This window comes from Dermochelys coriacea, chromosome 2 (genome assembly GCF_009764565.3).
Source record: "Dermochelys coriacea isolate rDerCor1 chromosome 2, rDerCor1.pri.v4, whole genome shotgun sequence".
In the NCBI taxonomy this organism is placed as follows: domain Eukaryota; kingdom Metazoa; phylum Chordata; order Testudines; family Dermochelyidae; genus Dermochelys; species Dermochelys coriacea.
Window position 1 is genome coordinate 156,199,002 of NC_050069.1, and position 26,107 is coordinate 156,225,108.

Genomic DNA, 26,107 nt, shown 5'->3' on the forward strand with positions numbered 1-26,107 from the left:
TGGGATGTATGTGGGGCCTTGGGTTGCCCTCGGTGATAGGGTTTTGTTTCAGGTTTCCCCTTCTGATATTTGCTCCAACTGCTACTAATTTTATTATTTTCTGCCACCTCCACCCATTTGGCTCCAATCTCCCCTGCCTCGATTACAGTTTTGGGCTTCCCATCTAGGAAGCATTCCGCCGACAGGAATGCTCGGGTGTTAGCCCCATTCTGGGGACTCTCGCTTGGGTTTTAAAAAGTTCATAACTGTTCATGTGTTCCTTCGGCATTTCAGCTGCCACGTCTACTAAGGGTCCACTGAACTGCGGCCTCAGCTGTACCATGTACTGGTCTGTTGAGATGCTGTACCCAAGGCAGGCCCTTTCGAAGTTTTCTAAGAAGGCCTTGGTATCATCGCCTGCTTTGTAGGTGGGGAACTTTCTGGGATGGGAAGGGGTAACTGGAGAAGGATTGCTAGGGTTGGTTGGTATATTCCACTGAGCCCTTGCCTTCTCCATCTCCAGTGCATGCTTCGTCTCTTTTTCTTTCCCCTCCATAGCTCTCTTGTGGGTAGCTTTCTCTGCCTCCACCCTGGCTTTTTCTGCCTCCATAGCTCTCTTGTGGGCAGCTTCCTCTCCCTCCACCCTGGCTTTTTCTGCCTCCACCTCCAAGAGCCTTAAGGCCATCTGTCTATCATGCTCTTTTTGTTTCTCTTCAGCTTCAAATCTGGCCAGCTCTAGTTTATTAGCTGCTTCACTGGTAGTCATTTTCCTGCTTTCTTGTGCTTAACTCTATCTATACTGAGAGTTAGGGGGAAAAAAAACTTGTGAATTTCCCTGCAGGAGGTTAACTACCCTGCCTTTAGGTAGAGAAAACTCCAGCTCAAAAAAGAAAAATCCCTTTGTAAAAAACCTAACACCTCTGTCTCCAGGCAAATAGACAGAAAACTCTCTAGCTGCTCTCAGCTTAAAAAAAACCCCAACTTCTTCAGGTCTGTGCTTTTGGTTCAAAATCATCTCTGGTTCAAAATGATCCCACTGCTCTGCCACCATGTCAGGGTTCCTTCCCCACTCTGAACTCTAGGGTACAGATGTGGGGACCCGCATGAAAGACCCCCTAAGCTTACTCTTACCAGCTTAGGTTAAAAACTTCCCCAAGGTACAAACTTTGCCTTGGCCTTGAACAGTATGCTGCCACCACCAAGCATTTTAAACAAAGAACAGGGAAACAGACCACTTGGATATCCCCAAAATATCCCCCCAAACCCTATACTCCCTTTCCTGGGGAGGCTTGATAATAATCCTTACCAATTTGTACAGGTGAACACAGACCCAAACCCTTGGATCTTAAGAACAATGAAAAATCAATCAGGTTCTTAAAAGAAGAATTTTAATTAAAGAAAAGGTAAAAGAATCACCTCTGTAAAATCAGAATGGAAAATACTTTGCAGGGTTTTCAGATTCAAAACACAGAGGATTCCCCTCTGGGCAAAACCTTAAAGTTACAGAAAACAGGAATAAACTTCCCCCTTAAGACAGGGAAAATTCACATAAAACAAAAGATAAACTAATCCGCCTTGCCTGGTTTACCTATACTGGTTGCAATATTGGAGACTTGGATTAGGATGGGTTGGAGAAGATGGATTTCTGTCTGGTCTCTCTCAGTCCCAAGAGAGAACAACCACGTAAACAAAGAGCACAAACAAAAGCCTTCCCCCCTCCCCCCCCGATTTGAAAGTATCTTGTTCCCTTATTGGACCTTTGGGTCAGGTGCCAGCCAGATTAGCTGAGCTTCTTAACCCTTTACAGGTAACAGGATGTTGCCTCTGGCTAGGAGGGATTTTATAGCACTGTATACAGAGAGGTGGTTACCCTTCCCTTTATATTTATGATAGGCGTGTTATAAAGTGGGAGGACAGGGTTAGTTGAGCCTGGGACAAAGGAGTGAGTGTGACCTCCATGGGCCATAGCAAAGAAGTGGAGGTTAAAACTGTGATGATGCACTATGCTGGTGTTGGTGGATGGGTTTAGAATAAAATATGGCCTGCACACACATGGCAAAAGTGGGTCTGAATAGTTTCTAGGGTATCAGAGGTTGGGGACAGAGTGTGGCCATGTCACAAAAGGATTAGGGGGCTTCCTCACAACTCATATTAATCATGAGATGTATTTCTAAGGAAGTTATAAGCCACTGAAAGTAAGATGAGTGCTGTAGCAGGCTTGACTGAAGTGTTATTGCTTGATGATAATACTTTGTATTCTGTCAAAGTGCTTTCATAAACATTAATGGATTAAGATTCACAATGCATCTATGAGATATGTAGGTAAATTTTTTGGGTCTGGTGCTGTGAAGACCTGAGCCCCTCCTGTGAGCTGCTGAGCATCCCGAGCTCTCACTGAGATTAATAGGTGATGAGGACAGTTTCATGTCACGCAATTGACTGCACATTGCCTAGGGGAAACTGAGGTGCAGAGAGGATAAGTGACTTGCATGAGGTCACAAAGGATGTCTGTGGCAGAGATGGAGATAGCTCCTTGATCTTCTGTTTCCCAGTTCAGCTCTCTCATCGTTGAGTAACTAGGGCATGTTTCACTTATACATTCCAGAGCACTTGCAGATTACTTTTAAGATGTCACCTCAGAGCCTTAATTTGGTTGGTCTTAAATTTGTCTTGTATAGTTAAAATCAAAGCTTGTAGGTGGAGTCACCTACAGTCAAAGTTTCCTGACACATCCCATTATAAGATCTTGTTTACAGTTTCTTTTTCCTTTTTGGCCCAAATGGTTAAAGCTTGGCACTTTTCCCTGCCAGATATCTGTCTCAGATTGAATTTTTTGGAAAGCTTCAGGTAAAACAATTCAACCATTTCCAAAAGTGAGACTGGGGGAAAAGGTTTTGCCACTGTTAAATTAATGCTTATAATCATTCATTGAGCTTCTGTAGTGCCCCTATGCATTGGCACAGGGACTTGAAACTTTGCAGGTGTGAGGGTGCCTTTTGTGTCAGGGCTGTGACTCTTTCCCTCCTTATGAAAAATGCCCAAATTTGGCCAGTTTATAACCTCCAAAAAAATGTCATGTATGCTCAGTAGGACACTGTTGAGCTGCTAAATTCTCTGAAGATCCTGTCTGTACTGAGCATGCTCCAATCCAGGGGCTGAGCAGCACTTTCATTGTCATTGCTTTTTTCATGCTACAAGGGACTGCTGTGGCATCAGACACAGGAACTAAGAGCAAGGAGACTCTTCCCTGTGCCGCCCATGATCCTCCTGCGAGAGCCCTGGCAGTGTGGAGGAGAAGGAGGAAGTAGCCACACTGGAATGCAGAGAAGTGAGAAATGAAGTTGGGGTAAGTAGGGAGGAGAAGAGAGGGGCAGGAGCTGGTGTGTGTGTGTGTGTGTGTGTGGATATGAGCCAGGGTAAGATGGGTAAGAGCAAAGAGCAAAGACAATCTAAGGGCACAGGGCCCTAACCACTAGAGCAGTGGTTTTCAAACTTTTTTTCTGGTGATCCAGTTAAAGAAAATTGTTGATGCTCATTACCCAATGGAACTGGGGATGAGGGGTTTTGGTTGTGGGAGGGGCTCAGGGCTGGGGCAGGGGGTTTGGGTGCGGGAGGGGATTAGGGCTCTGGGCTGGGGGTGCAGGTTCTGGGGTGGGAATGAGGGTTTGGGGTGCAGGAAGAGGCTAGCAGCAGGTCCAGCTCCTAGGTGGAGGCACACAAGCAGCTCTGTGCGGCTCTCATCCGTAGGCACCGTCCCTTCCCCCACTGTGCGAAGCTGGTGCTTAGGGTGGGGGCAGTGCGCGGAGACCCATGGCCTCCCTGTCCAGGAGCCAGACCTGCTACTGGCCACTTCCGGGGTGCGGTGCGGTGTTGGAACAGGTAGGGAGTAGCCTGCCTTAGCCGGGCAGCACCACCGACAGGACTTTTAATGGCCCAGTTGGCAGTACTGACCAGAGCCACCACGACCCAGTGCCTTCCATTCTGCAACCAAGTTCTGGGATGCGATCCATGATTTGAAAATCACTGCACTAGAGTATACTCCCATACCTGAAATTGAACGTAAGACTCCTCAGTTTCTACATTCCTCTGCTCTCAGCAAGTTCTTTACCCACTAGCAAAGTGTGTCTTATTCCTCTTGGAATGATGGGTGTACATAGAGGATAACAGCCTACTACTGTTACTCTGTTAGCTTGAATAGAGGTCTGTGCTGTGAATCTAAATGTTCAAACCCCACTGATGACCCAAGTTGGGGTCAGGGGAAGGAGAGGTCAGTGTGGTTCCACATGACAGAATTTCTGTTTTTTCAATTTTTATTTTTAAATTAGAATGCCATTCAAAATCCTTAAACATATATTCCAAGGCCACATGGGACCATTGTCATCATCTAGTCTGATCTCATGTATAACACAGGCCATAGAACTTCCCCAAAATAATTCCTAGAGCATAGCTTTTAGAAAAACATCCAAACTTGATTTTAAAATAGTCAGTGATAGAGAATCCACCATGATCCTTGGTAAAGTGTTCCAAAGGTTAATTACTTTCACAAAAAATTTACACCTTATTTTCAGTCTGAATTTATCTTGCTTCAACTCCCAGCCATTAGAGCATCTCTTCTCTTCATGCAATCACCTGCGTCACTCACTACACACCTCCCAACATATGTAAATAATGATGCAGGGATCCTACAGAGAACAGCCTTCCTCTCTCCACAATCCTATCTGTGCAGTGAATGAGGCAGAGGCCTTGTTGGGGGAAAAAAGTTCTTGCGATCATGCAATTAAAGATGTTCTCATAATGCATACTCACAAGGGGGCTGAATTAAGGTTGCATGGGCAATCTTAATTCTGGCATTTTCTAATTTTGAAGTTGCTTGACTTTGCAACTTATTCTTTTAACATACATCTTTTGTGTGTAATAGTGTACATATGTAGCAGTATCCTCATGCACTGCTTGTCAAAGGCTGTGCTGCTTGTAGAACTTGGACCACTCCATCCTGCTGGACGGCCTCCATGCCCATAATATGTAAGTTTCCCTTGTTTCTTTCTAACTCCCATTCTTATTTATCAAACTGCATCTTCTGGTTTCTCTTCTGTGTCAGGCTCCTCCTCTATGGAGTCTCACAAGTTTCAATTTTTCACTCTTACTTTTTTCCATCTACCTTTTCTTTCTTATCTTATTTCTAATCTTACCTTCTACTTTGACACTGGTAACAACTGTGTACATCATTCAGCACCTTTAATAACTCCTTTCGATCCATTCTCTCTGCTTATCTTTCTTGACTAACTAAATTTATTGCTTCAGCTCAGTTTCCTTCATCTAACTATCTCAGGCAAATGAAGCTCCTGTGACACTCTGTACCTTGGGGGTACACCCTACACCCCCATGTTCCTCTTTTTAAAATGATTGTGTGTAGATGCTTGGGGCAGAGGGATACAGAGGCCCAGATCTCTCTGGTTAAGTAGAGTGTGGGTCCAAAGGCCAATATGTTGCCTGGCCAAATGGCAGAGATTGTGGGAGTGGGCAAAAGCAGACTCCTCAGACCAATAGCTAAAATCCATGTGGTTTGGAAAGTGTTTTGACTGTGTCAGAAATGGAACACCTCCTATTTGAGCTGCTCCTTGGTAATGATTTTTTCTGTGTAGCTCAGGTTAAAATATTTGCCTGCAGCAGGAGGGAGTGTTATGCTGGGACCCCCGAGGGAAAGGGTAAGGTCTCGGGAATTGCTGAGAGAATGGGAGAGAGTCTCCTTGATTCTTCTGCAGCAGGTAGAAGCCACATGCTTCCAGGTGGGAGGGTGGTTGAGACCAAATCCTGCACTGCAGCTTGAGGCAACACCACATCAGGAAGGGATGGGGGTGTAATGCCTGCCATGGAGAGAACTGTCCAGGTTGTTAGCTGCCATCAGGTCGCAGCTGAACCAGAAGCAAAACGGGCTCTAGGGAACATAGAACAATGTGACCCAGAGAAGGGGCAGGGAATCTCAGAAACCACTGAAGTGGGTGAGGATTCCTGTGACTCTGTAACACAGCGAAGCAGGGTGCTTCCAAGTATGGGAGGGGCTGAGACTAGCTCCTTTCCAGCAGAAGGCAACATGCCCTCAGATGCGGGGGCAGGAGAGGTGTTGTCAGGGATTAAGGAAACTGTCCCAGTTGTTAGAACAAAAGATAGAACCCTTCCCAGGGAGCACAGAGAAATGTCTTTGGAGGGGGCCCCGAGGAGGAAACTGGGGAAGGAATAGTGAGGGTACAGGAATGTCTCCTCACTAGTCACTTGGGGCAGGATGCCCAGGACACTAGGAGGATGGCTGGGTCAGCATCTGTGCACCCAGGCACTCAGCTTGTGACCCAGGTTTTGAGAAGGAACTGTATAACTGACCTCCTGGAGGGGAGCAGTCACACAGCTGACTTCTCAGGGACAGAGAAAGGGGTGGTGGAGAGTACCCCAATCCAGGTCCCAATTTTTCAGGGTGCTATTTCTGATAAGTTTTTGGAAAGTAACTGTATCTTTTTAATCAAGATGTAATTCCAATGCCTGTGATAACAGAGGAGTTGGGACCCCAAAATTGCCAGGTGGTAGTTTGCCAGAATACAAATGACCCAACTGATAGAGCGGGGGATGTTTTCCCCCAGGCTGGTGAGAGACAGGGAGCAGTTATGGGAAAGCTGCTGGGAAAAGGTGAATCTGATCAAAGGATAAACACATCTAGCCCAGAGAGCACAGATCACAGCCCTCTAGGGGGCAGGGAAGGACTCAGTGCTGGGAGGGGGAGATAATGGGTAACCCCAAAAGGGGAGCTGGATTTTATGCATATGTACAGTCCTGGGGTTGGGAGATCGCTCCCCGAAGGGCCAGCCAATGTGCAGGATCCCCCTGAACACTTATCTTTCCAGACCCTGAGGCACCAAAATTTCAGAAACATGATTAAATTAAGAGCCCACACAGAGGGGAACACTGGAGGGAAAGAGAACCCAGTGACCGATTACACAAGAGAGAGTCAAAGGACACCATGGGTAATGAACAAACTAACCTCAAACCAGAATATCTGAACAGAGGGCACGATATCATAAAGATACTTGTAAATGCACATCTGAGATAAACATTTTGGTATTAATGTTAAGTTTTGGGGATAAGAATTTTGACACAGATGTTAAACCTTATGATAATGCTACTTTTCAATTAATATTTGTAAACAGGTTTAAAGCTTATCACAGTAGAGAAACCATAAAAAATCTGGTTTGCTGTGTGTTTATGGGGAAACTGAGGCACACTGCCTCATGGTCTTAGTGGCTGGATGCTGAGAGAACTGTAACACAAACTGCCTTTGAGCTGATCAGTGACTAATTCTTTTGCATTAAACTAAGGGGGAGGTGTTATGCTCTGTACCTCAGGGAACACCCTACACCCCCATGTTTATCTTTATAAAATGATATGTGTGGTATCCAGTGCAAAGTTTATCATGTTGGGTGTCTTCAGAAGGCTCATGATGCACTGAGCATGGTTGTTATAGTGATGTTATAGTAATTGTTACAGTAATGTTATAGTAAAGTTATAGGTTATAATTTCATGTCTATATTTATGAGGCTGAAAATGTATCCTCATTGCTTAAAATAAGCCCAGGCAAAAACTCTCCAAGAGCAGAAAGCCACCCAAATACTGAAGTTCACACCTCATCAGGGCAGGTATGGGACAAATCCAGCCCAGCCTCACAGGAACAAAAGACATGGCCTAGGCAGCAACAAAAAGCCTTCCTTTGGTCAGTTTGGAACTGCGATGAGGTAATGCTCACCTGACTCTGAAGGGGGGGAGCAAAGTCAAGAGGGAAGAAAGGACATGATAAAAGGGAGAGACATTTGCCATGCTCTCTCTTTCTCTTCCACCTACATCTACAGACATCACACCAAGCAACTGAAGCACTAATCAAAGGGGAGAGCCTGGCTGAAGGGCGGGCAGCCAGCCTGTGGTGAGAAGCATCTAAGTTTGTAAGGACATTGGAAGTGTTAAGATCAGCTTAGAATGCACTTTGCTTTTATTTCATTTGACCAAATCTGACTTTTTATGCTTTGACTAATATCCACTTAAAATCTATCTTTATAGTTAATAAGTCTGTTTGTTTATTCGACCTGAAGCAGTGTGTTTGGTTTGAAACGTGTCAGGGACTCCCCTTGGGATAACAAGCCTCGTACATATCAATTTCTTTGTTAAATTGACAAACTCGTTTCAGCTTACAGTGTCCAGCAGGCATAACTGGGCATTGCAAGATGGAGGTTCCTGGGGTTGTGTCTGGGACCAAGGGTATTGGCTAGTGTCATTCGGTTCCACAATCCAAGGAGCAGCTTACATGCCAGAGGTTGTGCAAGAACAGCCCAGGAGTTGGGGTTCTCACAGCAGAGCAGGGTAAGGCTGGCTCCCAGAGTCAAGGATTGGAATGATTTAGCAGATCACTGGTCCATATAACACCGGGGGGATGTCTCAGCCCCCTTAAACACAAGTCCACTTTCTGTATTTTGTTTCTTGACTCAGGCAGCTCATTTGCCTCCTGTCTTGGTGTGATGCTTGAATGGGAGCTTTACTTCTCCCAAATCTCTTCTTTCTTTCTGCAGATCTATGACTATCTCAGTGATTTTGACTCAATATGCCACTGCCTTTATTTCACCTTTGACAAAATCCCATCAATATCTTCATTTCCTTCTTCCACTCTGACTTTTGTAATTCCCTCCTTTAGGGGTTCCCCAAGTACCTTCTCTTCAAATTCATGCACTTGTAGAGTACCTGCCTTTGCACATGTACAAACAAGGGCATTCACAATGTCTCATCCTCACACAAATTAACAATTGCCTTGCTTATCTTTTAAAACCCTCTATCAAGGCATTATTATTCTCATCAAAAGCAGTATCTGAGCATCTTGCCTGCCATAGTCTAAAGCTTTAATTCTCAACTGTAAGACCTTAAATTGCACTTAGGGAACAATAGGCAGCCAGTGCTGTTTGTTACTGACTGTTGTGGGTGAAGACCCTTGAGCAGTTGTGCTGAGACTGAAAGGATGTGGCAGGAGCAGCAGGCTGATGACAAAGAAGACAGCTTTTGTTTACACACTAGTACCCTAGTAGTGGCACACTGGTAAAATGGACAGTGTGAAAGGGTTTTAATAAACCATCATGGCCCACATTTTTTAAAATGCAAGAGCACACGATTCCCAATACTTCAGAGCTAGCCACGGCTCTGCATGCACACCAGGGGATAACCATACACAAATCCTTGCCTTGAACTCATAGATAGAGTGTTTAGCACATTCTGCTTGGACATAAGCAATCACTTTAAATAAAGAGCACCTGTGTTTTAAAAAAAGCTTTCTACAGGGTGCTATAAGCCATTTAAGGCTGTGTACATAAATATTAAACATTGTAAGTTAACATACGAAAGGACCCATCTTCTTCCAAAATAACACAAATTAGAACATTTTGATTTGTGTAATTTTTCTTCATTGTGCTTTGAAATTTGTCAGTGCTGCCCAGAACTCTGGATGGGGGTTTTTTGGTATGAAGTTTTAAATCTAATCAAAATAATAAAATAAATACATTTTTAATAAATAATGTAGCTGCTTGGAAACAAATTCAGCTGAGACACAGAGTGAAAGTCTTCTTTTGCAAGCTAAAATTCAATTATTTGATGCAGTGGAGGTAGGGAAAAGGTGAATACAGTATCCATTTTTAATTGCTGACAATTGCATGGAATATATTTGGTGTAACAGCACTAGTTGAGAGGGTCCCCAAGAAACAGAAAAGCCTCCACTATAGAATAAGACCTTTCTTCAGTAAGAAGTTTAAAATGTCCTGTTTGTAGACTGCTCACTCATGTTGGTGAACATCTACTCAGGTACAGTCTCACTGAAGTCAATGATAAAACCTTGGTTGACTCCAATGGGAGCTGAATTGGCCAGAGTTAGGTACTTCTGAAAATTCCACCCTAAATACTCTGTGACACTGCACCCCATATTCTTCACAGTGATATTATTATGATATGATTATGACATAATTATGATCTATTGTATGCAAGGTACGTCATGTGAGGTGTCATTGGAAAGGTCATGATTTGCTGAATATGATCACCCTTTTTTGTATGCATTTATCGTTTTTGTATCTGAAGTTATGAATATTGACTATCTGTATTTCAAATGTAGTTACACCTGGGTAGCACCCACTAGACAAGATGCTTTCAGTCTAGAAAGTGGGTGGGGAAGAATCTATTCAGGGCAATGGGCCATTAGGAAAAAACAATAGGCCTTGTGAGAAGCTTATCTCCCACCTTGTGAGCCTTCCTGTGAACACTACAGACAGCCTCCAAGTAATGGCTGCTATGACTCTACAAGGACATGTGATGAGACCACATGTCTCTAGACTCCATCTTGGGATGTCAATATTTTTCCACAGACTGGTCTGGGAACAAAAAGTTCCCGCCATATGCAAAAGCTATATAAGGCAGGGAGTGACATCAGCTGGTGTTCTTCACTCCCTACCCAGAAGACTCCTGGAAACACCTGAGGAACAAAGACTGAACTGGGGGAAGTGCTGGACCCAGGCTAAAGAGATTTTTAGCCTGTGAATGAAACACTGGGGGATTCCAAGCTCTAACGCAAGTGCAGTTTGCCCCTTAAGAATCTGCAGCCTGCTTGTATCATCACTTAGGATGAAAATCTGCTTTTCATATCCAATCTATTTAATATATTAAGCTTAGTTTGTGTTTTTTGTTTATTTGCTAGGTAGTCTGCTTTGATCTGTTTGCTATCCCTTTATAATCACTTACAATCTATCCTTTGTAGTTAATAAACTTGTTTTTGCTTTATCTAAACCAGTGAGTTGGAAAGAAGTGTGTGGGAGTCATAACTCAGGGGCAAAGGCTGTTGCATATTCCTCTCCACATGGAGGGAGGGGGAGAATTTTATGAGCTTACGCTGTACAGTTCTCTGTGCAGTGGAAGATGGTATAATTTTGGGTTTATACTCCAGAGGGGGTGTGCACTTTGGGAGCTGGGAGTCATCTTAGCTGTAGGCTTCCTATGCAGGGGCTGGTCAAAGAGCCTGCATGTAACTGAAGCTAGGTGTGTCCCTACCTGTATGTGTGCTGGTGAAAGTGCAGGCTGGAGGGCTTTGTAGCTTCTCACAGTGGTACAATGTGAGAGGGAGCCCAGACTGGTGGGTCAAGGGGCTCGGTGGCACCCCAGTTCCAGGTGGCACCCCATGAAGAATCCGTCACACTCAATATGTGCGTATGCAAACAGTTTTTTCTTATTACTGTTATGTATCGGAGGCCTTGTCCACACTACATAGTTTTGTCAACAAAAGTCAGGTTTCATCAATAAAACAATGGATGTATACATACTGCAATGCTCTTTCTGCCAACAAAACTCTCCTGCTTTGCTGACAAAATAAAACCACCTCGGTGAGAGGCGTAGAGCTTTTTGCGGCAAAGTTATATTGACAAAGTGTCAGCGTAGACCAGGGGTCTCAAACACACGGCCCGCGGGATTATTTTCTGCGGTCTGCCAGCTCCCCGTGGCCCTCCCGCCCCCCCAAGCATATGCCTAGAGTAGCTCCAGCCCGGCCTGGCATGCACCGGGGGCAGGGCAGGCTCCCCGCCTGTCTGCCCTGCCCCCGTGCCGCTCCAGGAAGCAGTCGGGACCTGTGGGAGGAGGGGGGCATAGGGGTCTGTGTGTTGCCATGGCCGCGCCTTCAGGTAGCTCCCACGAAGCTCCCATTGGCCTCAGTTCCCCGTTCCCAGCCAATGGGAGCTGCGGGGGGTGGTGCCTGGAGGTGTGGCCAGGACAACACACAGACCCCTGTGGGCCCCCCCACCAGGTTCCAGCCGCATCCTGGAAAGGTGCAGGGGCAGGGCAGGCAGATGGGGAGCCTGCCTTGCCTCCAGAGCGAACCGGGCCGGAGCCTGCCCCCGAACCCTTCCTGCAGCTGAACCCCCTGCCGCACTCCACACCCCGACCATCTGCTCTGAGCCCCCTGCTGCACCCCACACCCCTCCTGCACCCCAATCCCCTGCTCTGAGCCCCCTGCCGCACTCTGCACCCCTCTTGCACCCCCTGGGGGAGGGAGGGGGCGGAATTGGGTTGGGGATTTTGAGGAAAGAGTTGGAATGGGGGCAGGGAAGGGGTGGGAAGAGATGGGACGGGGCGGGGCCTCATGGAAGGGGTGGAGTGGGGGTGCAGCTGGGGCAGCGGGAGGGGTCAGTGATGCGGCCCACGGGCCAATGTACTAGTCCTCATGTGGCCCTTGTTGTCATTTGAGTTTGAGACCCCTGGTGTAGACACTGTGGTTGGTTATGTGGCTGACCTCCAGGAGGTATCCCACAATGCCCATCCTGACTGCTTTGGCCAGTAGTTTGAATTCCATTGCCCTGCACCAGGTACACAGAAATCTGCCCCTCCTCCTTTGAAGACCTGGGAATTTTTGAAATTCCACTTCCTGTTTGCTCAGCGGGGAGAGCTCACATCACATCTTCCCAACTGACCATGGCGGCTCCACACAGCAAATGCTCTTCCGCTTTGAGCATACCTGAGCTGCTGGATCTGCTGGCACTGTGGGGAGAGGAGGCTGTGCAGTCCCAGTTCCACTTCATCCATAGGAACTTTGATCCCTATGGTCAGATTTCTTGTGGCATGTTGGATAAGTGCTACGAATGGGACATGCATCAGTGCCGTGTGAAGACAGAGGAGCAGAGACATTCCAGAAGGCAAGGGAGGCCAACTTTTGCTCTGGTGCTGCACCGAAGACCTGTCACTTCTATAAGGAGCTGGACCCCATCCTTGGCGGCGACCTCATCTCCACTGCCAAGAGCCTCATGGATACTTTGGTGGGGCTGGAGGCGGCAGACAGTGGACAAAACCTTGAGGAGGAAGTCATGGACAAGGAGGTCAAGTTGGAGGATGATGCGGCACACGGCAAGGCCGTCGGGTGGCACAGTGAGTCTGGACCTCTTTTCCACTCTGGAGGGGTCTAGCCAGTCCCAGCAATCCATCTGTGGTGTGCATGATGCAGGAGAGGAGAGCTCTGGTAAGTGATCTTTCTGAGTTGATGCATGCGGCTTGGTTATATGAGATAGAGCTGTCCTTGGCTCTGTATAGTCTAGAAGTGGTGAAGGGATAGAAATGTACAGGACTAGCTGTGTTTGTGTGTGCTTTACATTCCCCTGTGCAGCTAAGCAGTGCTGCAGAACAGTGTGTTAACGCACACTGAGATTTCACGGGAATCCTCCAGAGAGATCTCTATGAAACTTTCCTGGAGGAACTCACTAATCCTCTGCCGGAGATTCCTTGGCAGAGCTGCTTTGTTCCTTCCCCCATTTTAGGACACTTTCCCGTGCCAATCGGCAATCACTTGTGCAGGGACTAAAGCGGCACACAGGTGAGCAGCATAGGGAGCTGGTTTGAAGCTGCATGTGTGCAGGAGGTGCACCCTTTCATCCTTGCTTATCCTCAGGAGTGAGATATCGGCTTCAATGACCCCCACCTGTGGAAAAGGGTGGGAGAATTTACAATATTGTCTCTAGTCGCCTGCAGCGATCCCCTTAAAAAAACACCTAGACCCTTTGTTCCACCTTGAGCACCCAACCCTACCCCCACTGGGCCAGACTCACCATATTTAGAGTGTTTGCCGAGATGGGTACTTGCCAAGGGACAGTGAGAAAGTGATTCGTATGTAAAAAGAGGTGTATTTTACTACAGTGATTCAGTGCTGTGCGTGAACTAACAATCATTTGGGCTCCAGTGTGGGGTGGTCAGTGACAACTTAGGTTGTGTGGTCAGAAGGGGTTTTATTTCTGTACAGAAGCAGGTTCTTCTGGGGTATTTGGGTGGCCCATTCCATGATGTGATCTACTTCTCTGGTGGCATGTCCTTTTTTGAAGGCGGTTTTAAGTGTTTTACGGTGTATATCCCAGACTCTTGCCTTGGAGCCACCCAAATACTGCAAGAGAACCTGATTCAATACAGAAATAAAACCCCCTCTGACCACACAGCCCTAGTTGTCACCTACTACCCCACACTGGAACACATTGAGGTATCATCAAACAGCTGCAACCCATACTCAATGGGGGCCCCATCCTGACAGAAAACTTTCATGAATCCCCTCTTCCGGCCTTCAAACAACTCCCAAGCTTCTTCAAGCTCATCGTCAGAAGCAAGCTCCCCACAGACTAGGACTCCAAGTGGCAACTGCTAGAACAAAAGATGCAAAACCTGCAGACATATCTCCACGGCTACAATGATTATTACCCCCTGCAATGCACCTTTCAAGATCCATGGATCCTACACATGCCTATCACAACATGGGGTGTACCTCATCCAGTGCACTAAATGCCCCAATAACAACTATCTGGGTGAAACCAGACAATCACGATGCTCTCAAATGAACTCACACAGGAAAATGACAAAAGACTAAAACATCACATCACCGGTGGGTGAATATTTTTCACAAAGTCATCACTCTATCTGACCAGTCCTCATCTTCAAAGGAAACCTGCATAACACTTTCAAAAGACGAGCCTGGGAGCTTAAATTCATAACTATCCCAGACACTAAAAATTATGGACTGAACAGAGACACTGAATTTATGGCTTATGACAACAATCTGTAACCCACTAACCCCCATTTTTGTCCTATATCTGCAGAAGTGTTAATAGGCCACTCTACTTTGAATGGAATAGGTGCTAACTACTTATGCTAAACAATCTGTTCCACCTTGAATTTTGCTATGACACTTTGAGTACCTTTCTCAGATCTGAAGCAGAGCTCTGTGTGGCTCAAAAGCTTGTCTGTCTCACCAACAGCAGTGAGTCCAGTAAAATATATTACCTCACTCACCTTGTCTCTGTAAAAATAACTAACATTTACAAAAGAAGAAAAGTTGGGACAGTGTGGTGTCACTAGAGTGCGAAGGAGCTTGAGATCTATCTTTAGTATTTAAGTTTTAAAGTCTGGTTTCCTTTATGCTAATTGATTATGTCCATAATTTCCTTAAAAACTGTACCAAAAATTGACAATCTTGTATGTATTTGCCTTCTTGCTCTCTGTACATGAAAAATCCGCTTTCCATCTCAGCTGGGAGATTTTGGACGGTACTGGTCACTCCCCAATTCAATTGAAATAATCTGATAATTTCTTGAGCAGACGGCAGACTTGGGAATCTTAGCTTCTGTTTCAGCACTGTGTGAAAAATCATGAAGGCTCAGTCAAGCAATAACAATTGTGAGAAGCCTCTGCTTTAGAGACTTCTGAGGGGATGTTTCAGTGATTGATATTCACTTCTGGAGCTATCAGCAAAATCCCCCAGAACAACAAACTAAATGATGAGTAGATTTTGTCTGGCACTAGCTTGTATGTGAGGGGAGTCGTGTAAGGAGCTTTCCTTCCCCCACCCCAAGGCTCTTGCCCAAGGACCAGTCACTGATATCAATGGTAGACAGGGATCTTGGGTGGTGTGTGAATCAGTGGGTGGGGAAGGTTAGCCCCAAGCCCTGCCCCTTCCACAGAAGGCCCCACCCCTCCTGCTCCCTGCCGGAGCCCAGAGCCCCCCTGCCACCGTGGCTGCCGGTCCTTGCCCTAGGCTAGCCCCCTGAGTCCTGGAACGCTGGGAGGGAGGGAGGGCAGGTGAGTGGCCACAGCTCCTCCCGGCCCCCAGAACACTGTGAGGGAGAACGGGCTGTATCACCACTACCCCCTCAGCCCTGGAGCACCAGGAGGGCGGGCAGGCAGCGTGGCCCCAGCCCCTGGAGCCAGGCTGCAGAGTGGAAGCAAGGGGCCTGGGAGCAGAATGTGGGCAGGGCCACACCTGGCTGTTTGGGGAGGCACAACTTCCCCCAGCCTATGGTACCCACCGCCCATGACAGGGACTAATCCTCCCTCCAGCTCCAAATCACCCCAAACTGGGCAGGGAGGAGATCCTGCTCACCAGTCCATTATGGACTCTGCATTGTCCTGTGGAGCTGATTGCACCATACCAAGGGATAGCACAGTGCGCACTATTGTTTTGCCTGCAGAGAGCTTGGGAATGATTTGTGTCTTAGGAGGAATAACTGCTCCCTGATTTCCTCAAAGGGTGGTATGATTTTGCATCATCTACAGTGCAGGCCATTGTGTTACTTACATATTCTGGCTCTAAATGCTGCACATGTGCTGTGTATGGGTTTGGGGGTTTTATTTATTGGCTTCTTCACTTATATTTATTCCATTTGAAAATAGGCAAAAAATGTTTCTATAGCTTGAATTGTAAGTGATGCACATTACTACACAGGAAAGGGGTGGGCAACGAACTCATACAAAATCATATGAGAGGAAAAAGAGACACATGACTGAGTTTGAATATGTGCACTTCTCACACAACAGGAAACCACAGGTATGTATTACATTAGCAATTGAATCAAATACTGTATTTGTGACTAGAGTGTCTTTATCCCAGGTGCCTTGCCTGATCATCCACCCAAGTATTTTTCAACAGGGATTGGAACCCGAAACTGACAGTGACCTGCACTCTACAGAGATTGATTGGGACCGTTAAGATATTTAGTAGTGTGACCACACACAGGAGTGCAGTGCATAGGGAAATGCCAGACTAAAGCTGTGTGGTCTAGCAGCTAGAGCACTGGACTGGGACTCCAGAGACCTGGGTTCTCTTCCTGACTTAGCTGCTGGGTGTCCTTGGGCCAATCACTTCCCCTCTCTGTGGCTCAGTTTTCCCATTTGTAAAGTGGAGATGATAGCGATCTCTTTTGTAATGGATCTACTGGCAAAAAGCACCATATCAGAGTGTGGTGGTGATGGTGTTATTAATACTGTGATTGTAGTAATGTCTCAAACTATGAAGAGGTGTCTTGGCTGCATAAAGACTTATACATCCATGTTTCTAGTGTTGGACCTTTCCACAGCATTTGATTTAGTCAATAATTAATGCATGCCTGTTGACCAGTCACAAAGACATGGAGGGTAAGTAGATTGCACTAATTCTTCTCAGATGGCATCCAGAGAGTCATGTTGGGCACCTACTCTCCCCTCCAAAGCACTCATCTGTGAAGTCCCACAGGGATCCATCTTCTCCCTCATAATGTCCAGTGTCTCTAAGAAGCAACAAGGAGAGTCTCTGAAACAGCTTGAAATGCCAGTAATATGCAGATGACACCATGATAAACAGCTTTACATACCCTGCTTCACATCAGACAGAAACAGAACTTGCTGTTAGTTATCCAAAGGATTTTGTAAGATCAGCAGCTGGATGATCAGCAGTTGGCTAAAGCCGAATACTGATGTATGAGTGATGTAGAGCCGAGTGTCATTTGTGTACTGCCGGAACACATTTTCCTCTGCTTGTTTCATATCGATGCTGAACAGGCTGTTTAAAATAATTACATACACATGGAATATTTATAAGATTTTTTCAGTTTTAAAAAATATGTAGCTTGACTGTGAACCAATCACTGTGGGTATGTGATGCTCAATAGTTGACCTATGTTACTTTGTTGTGATTGGTCATATAAGTCACATGTTGTTGTTGTTTCTGTTTTCAGTCTGGATGAGAATAATTTGCAGGGTGACCATCAATCTGTCTGTCTATTTGTCCCAATGTGAGTGAATGTAAAATTTGACTTTCATAGATACTTGTATATGTTAGTTTGAAATTTGCTTTGCACAAACATTCATAAAAGAAGAATTTGATCCCTCAAATGTTTGTGGAAAGTGAACTAAAATGGAGAGTTATAGACAGCTGAAGAGGATTCATTGTAAAAGTGAACCAGATATAGAAAAGTATTTGCTGTATTTGTGCAATTCTATATGGCAGTGTGTAAAGTTATGAGAAATGAAAGGTGGGAAGGGTTGATGGAGAAGATCAGATTAAAGAAGAGATGACTGAACGAATATAATACAGTAAAAGAAAGGGAGGTAAAAGCACGGGATTCAGAGAAAGGAAGATAGATGGAAAAATGACTCATTATAGAAATATATTTTTCTATCTAATCTAATCAATTCTATGTATTTCTAAGGTTCCTATTTGTAATATTTTTTTCCTGGTCCTTAGATGCCAAAATATTCAAAAAGAATGTTATTTCTCTGTTCTTCTGTGAGTTTGAGTGTTTTAGTTTTTGTGTACTAAGTGTATGTTCCAGGGAGAAGGCTTAGATTTATCTCTTCTGGCAAGGAGTTTCATAGCTGGGGGAATAGTTTGAAGGGGAAATGAAAACAGGGAGGAAAAGATATGCAGTCAATGGAAGGAAACAAGGAGTGAAGAAAGGGAAATGAGAAAGAAGAGAGAACAAAGCAGATGTACATTTAAGCTCTGCTACCTAATGGGTAGTGTAATGCCAAAATGTTAAATGCAATAAACTAATAACAATAGTAAAACATGAGCTGGCTGTAATAGATGGACAGAGGATGGGGGAGAGCATATACTGAACTTTGCCTAGGGTAGCAAAATGCCTATGGCCAGCCCTGAATGTGACAACATGAAGAGGAGGAAGGCTTCTGAAATAAAATTCCCTGCAGGCTCTAGAAAGCACTTGCTATTGAAGTCTGCAGAACGTACTTCAAAAACCATTAGAAATAGTGAGAAAGGTATTTGGCTGACATTGATTCAACATTCTGACATAACACACTCACTCACATAACCCACATGGTATTTGACACATTTTTGAGTATTAATGAGTATAATTGAGTTGCTTTTGTTTGTTAGTATGAGTAAAGAAAGAATTGTCTTTCAGTACAGAAAATGCCCAGAAACCACATGTCATGGATGATGAAGTTGTCCTTGCTATTACCATGCCAAACAGAAAAACCTGATGGCTACATTGTTATACACCATTTCTCAAGATAATGTGTTCCATTTGGTAGTATTAATGTTATATCTGTGGAAGATGTTAGGTCATGCTTTGTAAAATTACTCACACTTCCTAAAGCAACAGCTATTAAAAATAGTGGGAAATACTTGAAAAAGGGAAAATAAAAAGTATATCGTTTCCCCCTGTTTGTTCACACATTGATCATCATAAAGGCAAACCCCCAAAGGATGTAGCCTCATTGCAGATTGGGCATCAACCAGATCAATCTATAACTAGCTCCATAAGGCTGTGTGGCTGGATGTTCAGTCTGTGTTCATCATTGGTGAACTTATTGCACCACTGACGCTTTTGGCAACCATGTGGTAACTGACTGTAACAGTATTCCTTAGTAAATGTGCTTCGGATTCTGTTTGTCTTTCATCCTAATAATATGCCCACACTGAGAAAGCCATTGCAACTGAACCAGTGCTATTGGTCAGTATCTTCATCTTGTGAGGGTATTTCTACTGAAGCCAGCCACCTGCAATCATCTGGCCAGTTGTCCTTGAAGCTGAAGTGGATAAAAGTTTGTCTCTGCCACTGAAGCAAATATGACCACTGAAACCTTGCCATCCCCGTATCCTGTGCGTTGGCAACAAATGTAGAACTGGTGCTTGGAATGTCACATATTGAGGCCCATTATTAAATGAGATGATTGTGAAAATGTGGTGAAAAGGGTGATGCAGTAACTTGCAAAGGGTTTGAAGATAGGTCTGGTATCACCAACGTGGCGTATTCAGCCAATCAAATCATAGTTTTGAATAATTAGGGCCAAATATTCAGCGATCCCTGCATGCACATATGCAACCTATAGCCACACGCTGACTCATCCGTGTGTATTTTCCAAGACCTAGATGCACACAGGCTGGCTGAAAATTATGCTAGAAAAGAGAACATACAGCTCTTTGTGGATGTATAGACAGTTTTTGTGTCTGTTGATATAGCTAGAGTTTTGAAGAGATTTGTGTGCCATTCAGCTGCACTGCCCACTCTTGCCTCCCTTCCTTCCTTCCCCCATAGCAGTCATGGTACATGAGTCTCAGAGAGTCACCTCTTTTGCAAGCTACGTGCAAGGAACATTGAAATAGGGACGCAATATAAATCTCATCATTGGGCCACAGATGGAAGAAATCTAGGAATATTAAAGACAGTTTAGTCACGTGTGTGTGTGTGTGTGTGTGTGTGTGTGTGGAGGTTTGGGGAGCAGGGGAGGACGAAGGACAGGGAAAGAAGAAATTTGCCATTGTGCCCGCAGTGTATCTTTTTCACCAGCTTCTTTTGGTTTCCTATGAAAAAGACACTCCTTCCTGGTTTCACACTGGCCATCTCTGGACACAGTAAACGTATTAACTATAGCGTTTCCAGGGGTGAAAGTAAGGTAATATGGGCCGTACAGCATATCAGTAAAAAGTGGCCACCGGTACCGAACCGTACAGCTGACTTTAAAGCACTGTCAAGACAGCTCTTTAATGTTGCTGCCCCTTTTGGTTCCCCTGCCATCGGTAGCTCTGGTGTTCTCCCACCTTTTAAAGGGATTTTTGGAGTTGGGGAAGGTGGGAGAGAATGGGGATTAGGGCAAGGAAAGGCCTTACACAGCTTCTCTTTCCAGTCAGATAGTGGGAGCCATACACTGAATGGAAACATACAGACAAAAACCCCTGATTTGAATACTGAACCATGCTCATACTGTTGACTCTTGGACTATATGCTCTGTACATGTCCAGATAAGATCACTCTGGAACTTTTGAAAGAGATGCTGCCTGCTGATGTAATGACCGAGACAGAAAAGTAAATTGGGGAGTATTTTGCCATCTTGATTACATAAGCTTAGAGTAAGATATGATCAATGATAATCGCTTGCAGAAACTAGATGTTCTGCCCTGCCCCTATTTCCATGACAACCTCCCTGTCACTGAGGTGAAATTCCCATCTCATCCATCCCCTGCTCTGACATTTTTTCCAAACAACTATAGAATTGCTCACAATTTTTGGAATGTCAATGTTTTGAATTTGGAAAAATGGGGGTGGGGTGGGGGGGAATGTCACAGACTTCTGTGAGAGTGACTTCATTGGCTCCTAGGAGTAGTGATGCCTCACTGATCTACATACCGGTGTCCCATTAGCCTGGTGGAGACCCCTGATCTGTGTCTCAAGGATATCAAAGGCCCTCCAGCTGATAGAGCTGGTGATTCTTTAGGCCCTGTTGCAGTTCTCTGCAGGGGCCTGGGAATGGACTGGAAGAGTCCAGGGGGCAGGAGAAGCCTCTGTGTCCTGTAAATGAGAGGATTTACTCTGGCAAGATGCTGAGGGACTGTACAAATGCATATGTGTTTAGGTGCAAATGGTGCTTTGGCATTATTTACCCAGCAGCAGGCTGGCCTGGATTTTGCTCTCATCTCAGTTTTGGGAGTCTTGAGTGCTCTAGGATGAAGGAGTTGCACCAGGCCCCTGATACCGGGCCATCACAGCAGCGAAATCCTCTTGGTACTCCAGACAGCCAGCATGTCCAGGCACAAATAGATTTTCTGATGGTTTGCAGACCACCTTATGCAGTGCAGGTACCCTCTGGGAGATGTCGATTGTGCTGACAGATGGGAACTGTGCCACAGCACTGAACTTCTACATGGTCTGATGGCACAAACTCAGTCTTAATGCTTGTTCATTGTCCTTCTGTGCTCTCACCAGCTGCTTCTACTTCTTTTGATGTGTAACAGATGACCAAACAGAGACAGTCTTCTCCTGTGCCTCCTGGCAAATGCCACCCTGTATGATAACTACCTAAATTAGCCTGTGTGGCCGTCCTACAGTTTTGAAAATAGGATGAAGGTGCCTGTGGCAATGGCTGTGTTATTTGCCTATACCCATTCTGCATCCTGAGTCTGGCCAGGCCAGCCCTCTCTTTGAAAATCCCTTTCCCCCTGAGTAGGTGCCTGCATAGGGTTTGTGCACATTTTTATCTTGGGGGCAGTGATGGTTTGGGGGACCCCTCTATGTACAGCTTATGAATTATTTTTGATATTATGAACTCTCAGTATGCTTATGCCTTACAGTTGTCTTTACTGTATTTTTGCATCAAACTACTTGTGGCAAGGCAAGGGGGACTGCCGCCTGGGGGTCTCTCTCTGAATGGGATGGTTGTCAACGACAATCAACAGCTGAATAAGCCTTGTCCTATCAGAACAATGCCGTGGTTGCAACTTAGGTAAAACCAGCTCTCTCCAGCTTGTCTGCAGAGGAGAGGAGAATGGAAAAAAACAAACAAAAAAAACCCACCAGGAGAAGGTACAAAGAACCACAGTGTTAGTGCTGACTTTTAAAAATACAGAGATGGAAGGGGTAGAGGAAAGAGGGGGCATGCTTTCTGAACTAGAGGAAACAAAAAGGGAGCTTGGGACAGGAGTGAGAGGAGACTCCAAGGTGGAGAAGTTAGGTCCAAGAGAGGGGACCCTAGAATCGGGACTCTGAAAGAACCCTAACCAAATCCCAAAGAACACTTGAGTGGTGAGGAAACTGAGGTAAGGAATTGCATATATGGTTTCTTATTTTGCATGGATCTGTGTATCCATTATACTGTGTAAAAGTGAAGAGTGTTTGGTTTAGAAATCCATCTGCAAGGTCTTGCTTCAACTATCAACTGTTCCTGAAGGGTTAAAGTAGAAAGCAGAGTACTCATGAGAGTGGAGCTCTGGAAAGGGTGTGCTTAAGCTCCTGGGCTATCTTGTGGAGTTCAACCCTGGTCTTGGGGCTAGGATAGCTGGAATGTGATTGCCCACTTCAGAGAAGGGGTACCAGATACTCTGTGCCCAGGGAGTGAGCCTAGAGGCCAAAGAAAGAGACCGTAACTGGAGCCTACCCAGAACCAGGGGAGCTTAAAATCACACAGCTCCATCATGTGGGGCCAAACACAGCAGCCTGGTAATCTTGTCCTGCGCAGTGACTGGGACTTATATTTGAAAGCAGTCTTAAGTTTTCTGTGGAAAGAGAAATGATAACCTTATGTCAGCTAACAAATGATGGATGATGGCAGAGTGACAGTGTTTAATCTCAGAGCCAGTGGAAATAATTTGGCATAATGTGAAGTAAATTTGGCAGAATTTATTCTCAAGAGAGTGAATGCTGAAGCAGCAAGAGCAGTGTCTGTGGTCAGGATGGAGGGAGTCAGACTCTCTTTCTATTTGATGGGGTGACTCAGGCCCCAAAGGGATTCATGTGGGCCTGAGAGGTCAATTAATATGTCTGGCAGCACTTGTGAGAGAGAGCGAGAGCAAGCCAGGCATAACTGATAATGAAGGCCAGCTGGGGAGGGACTGGGTGGTGATTATAAAGCCAGGGAGTTTGTAGTAGAAAAGGGCTGCAGGGAGAGAGTCCACAATCACTGCTGGGGGAATAGGTGATATAGGAAGTGGTCTAGGGAGACAGCAAGGAGTCTGAGGGAGTAGCCCTTTGCTGCCACCTACCCGGTCCCTGGACTGGAGCCCAGATTACAGGATGGGCCTGGGTTTCCCTACCACTTACTGAGGAAAGTGGGGTGTAGGGAGCCCAGAGACAGATGGAAGATGGGTCACTGGACTATGGCTGGGTTGGACTCTCTCTTACCCCAGAAGTGGTGGATTAAAGTGTAACCTGGCTGGATGGCCAAGTTGCAGGAAGAGAGACCACCACAGTGATGTAGCAACTGACAGAAAGGGGTGCCATCTGAGGCAAATGCTAATTCCTAGACTTGACCATAAGACTTGACTCCTGTGGTGAGTGAACTTCTTTACACTCTGCTTGTGATCTGACTCTCCATTATCTTACGATCCCCCCGTGTCTTCTGCAACTAGGAAAATTTAAATAGAAAAAAAAACATGCTTAAAAATAAACACCAATATTATTATAGAATATCAGGGTTGGAAGGGACCTCAGGAGGTCATCTAGTCCAACCCCTGGCTCAAAGCAGGACCAATCCCCAATTTTTGCCCCAGATCCCTAAATAGCCCCCTCAAGGATTGAACTCACAACCCTGGGTTTAGCAGGCCAATGCTCAAACCACGGAGCTATTCCTCCCCCAAAGGGATAGACTTTTATGATCTTGGGGAATAGTTCAACACCTGACCAGGGACCTGAACCCTGGACCCTCAGATTAAAAGTCTGATGCTCTACCAGCTGAGCTAGCCAGGCTCACCAAGTGTGAGACCAGATCTGGCCCAGGCACTAAGACAGCAGCAATGAAAACACATCAATACTTCCGTAGTTGGCAGGATTCAAACCTGCATGGGGAGACCCCAATGGATTTCTAGTCCATCGCCTTAACCACTCGGCCACAACTACTTGATTAGTAGCGATAGTGATCTAAAACATTAGTCATCAAAAAATAAAAATTGAATTCCTACTTATATTCTGCATAAACTACTAAGACAGACCAATCAGAAATGTTCAAGAAATGGATAGATTAAATATAAATACTTGATAGAAGAAATATTATCACTGAAGTGGCTGTTTTTCATTTGGTATGAGCTGAAATGAAAGGAATTCTAAAGAGTCCATATAAATCACAAATCTCAGGGGAAAAAACCCAACCTACAACACATTTTCCTTGTATTGTTACTGTCCTAGAAGAACTGTACTTGAGTGACTAAGTTAAAATAACACACAAAAAAGATGATGATTCATGCTGCTTTTTCTAATGTATGGAAGCCAGTATCCCAGCTGCAGCTTTGAATAAACGAATGGGGAGGGGGAATAAAATTATAGTAGGTATGTTAGGCATAATGTTCCCAGTTTGCAGCCTGTGTATGTGATTACCTAATATTACTTACCAGCTGTTTCTTGACATTAGTCATAGTGAGGTGACCAGATGTCCCAATTTTATAGAGACCTGATTTTTGGGTCTTTTTCTTATATAGGCTCCTATTACCCCCCCACCCTCTGTCCCCACACTTGCTATCTGGTCATCCTAGTCATAGTGATCTAAAACAACCACTCTTTATTTGTTTATCTCAATAAACATTCTTCTTTTTGAAGAGGTAAGCTATTTAGAAACACAAGTGTTTCCCAGTTCTTTTGTGTGCATGTTGTAATCATCTTGAATTGGACACGGGTATAGCTATCTTTGTAGGTAATAAGCACTGCAGAAAAATATATAAAACCAGTAACAGCTCTATTTTATTATCTTTATATATGTATATTGCAGTAGTACCTGAAATGTGCTAGGCACTGTATTATAAGTTCTACGGAATGCAAAAGAAAAATGTCTTAATATGCAACTCAAGTTCTTTCTTCCCCAACTAAAGCAGGAAGTTTTATTTAGAGAATCTTTATCTGTTCATCTAGCATTGGAAGCTAGATTTTTTTTTTAACTATACTAGCTGTAACTTTAGCTTTAAGCATCTTTACATTGCCATTGCTTATCAACTTTGTGGTGTACCCCAGTTAATCTCCTAGCATCGGCCTGAGTCTGGCATGCCTACTCATGATGAACAATACCTTATTCCAAACGTATTCCCATTAAAATCAGTGGGACCATTGGCAAAGTAAGGCACTGCTTAATGTTGGCAGGGTGTTAGAACATGGCCCATTTTGACTCTGAAATGGAAACAGGAGAGGGGCTGGTGAAATAAAGGCTAGGCAGTGACAGACTTAGGAACAGCACTCTGCACTCCATGGTTCTGAGTACCGTATTCCTTTTTGTAGGCCATGTGTTCTTTAGAGAAGCTCCTCCCTACCTCTTCCATGCAAGTTGGACTTATGTAACAGAGAATAGAATTCTATCCAGCCTGCATAAATCATAATTTGTCTCTGCTGGTCCTACGTACAGGTAACCTTCTCCCAGTGCTTAATTTGCAATGAAGGAGGTGCTGGGGCTTGAGCAATTAGATGCCAACTCAAGCAATTATTTTATATTCATAACTGCTGCAGCAAGCCCAGAGGTGCCAGGGCTATGAACTGCCAAGCTTGAAGGTGCCGGGACTCAGCCTCTTTTATCTGTACTGTGGATTGATCAGAGTTGAGATCTGCCATGTGAAAATGATGGCAGAACATGCTCCTTTTGGAATGCTTCCTTGTCCACTGTCAAGAGGCAAGAAATGAGTGGTTCATGAAGGGAAGGAGAAGATCAGAGAAATAACTTTTGTGGACAGGAAACAGAATTTGGAAAATGCTGGGTGGGGAAAAAAAGCTAAAGGACCAGATATTGTTGGAGAAATCATCAAACTATGTGTATAGAAATATGAATTTAATTGTGGCTACAAGTCTGTGGGATAGTAAAGGCCAAAGAACAGGAA

The 26,107-nt window shown here is 45.0% G+C and overlaps 2 non-coding genes across 2 annotated transcripts; both read right to left on the reverse strand.

The window, feature by feature from the left end:
• Positions 1 to 23,932: 23,932 nt before the first annotated feature.
• On the reverse strand, positions 23,933 to 24,005 carry TRNAK-UUU. Its single transcript has one exon. It is a non-coding gene; the product is annotated as a tRNA-Lys (tRNA).
• Positions 24,006 to 24,073: 68 nt separating this feature from the next.
• TRNAS-AGA lies at positions 24,074 to 24,155 on the reverse strand. Its single transcript has one exon. It is a non-coding gene; the product is annotated as a tRNA-Ser (tRNA).
• Positions 24,156 to 26,107: the final 1,952 nt, after the last annotated feature.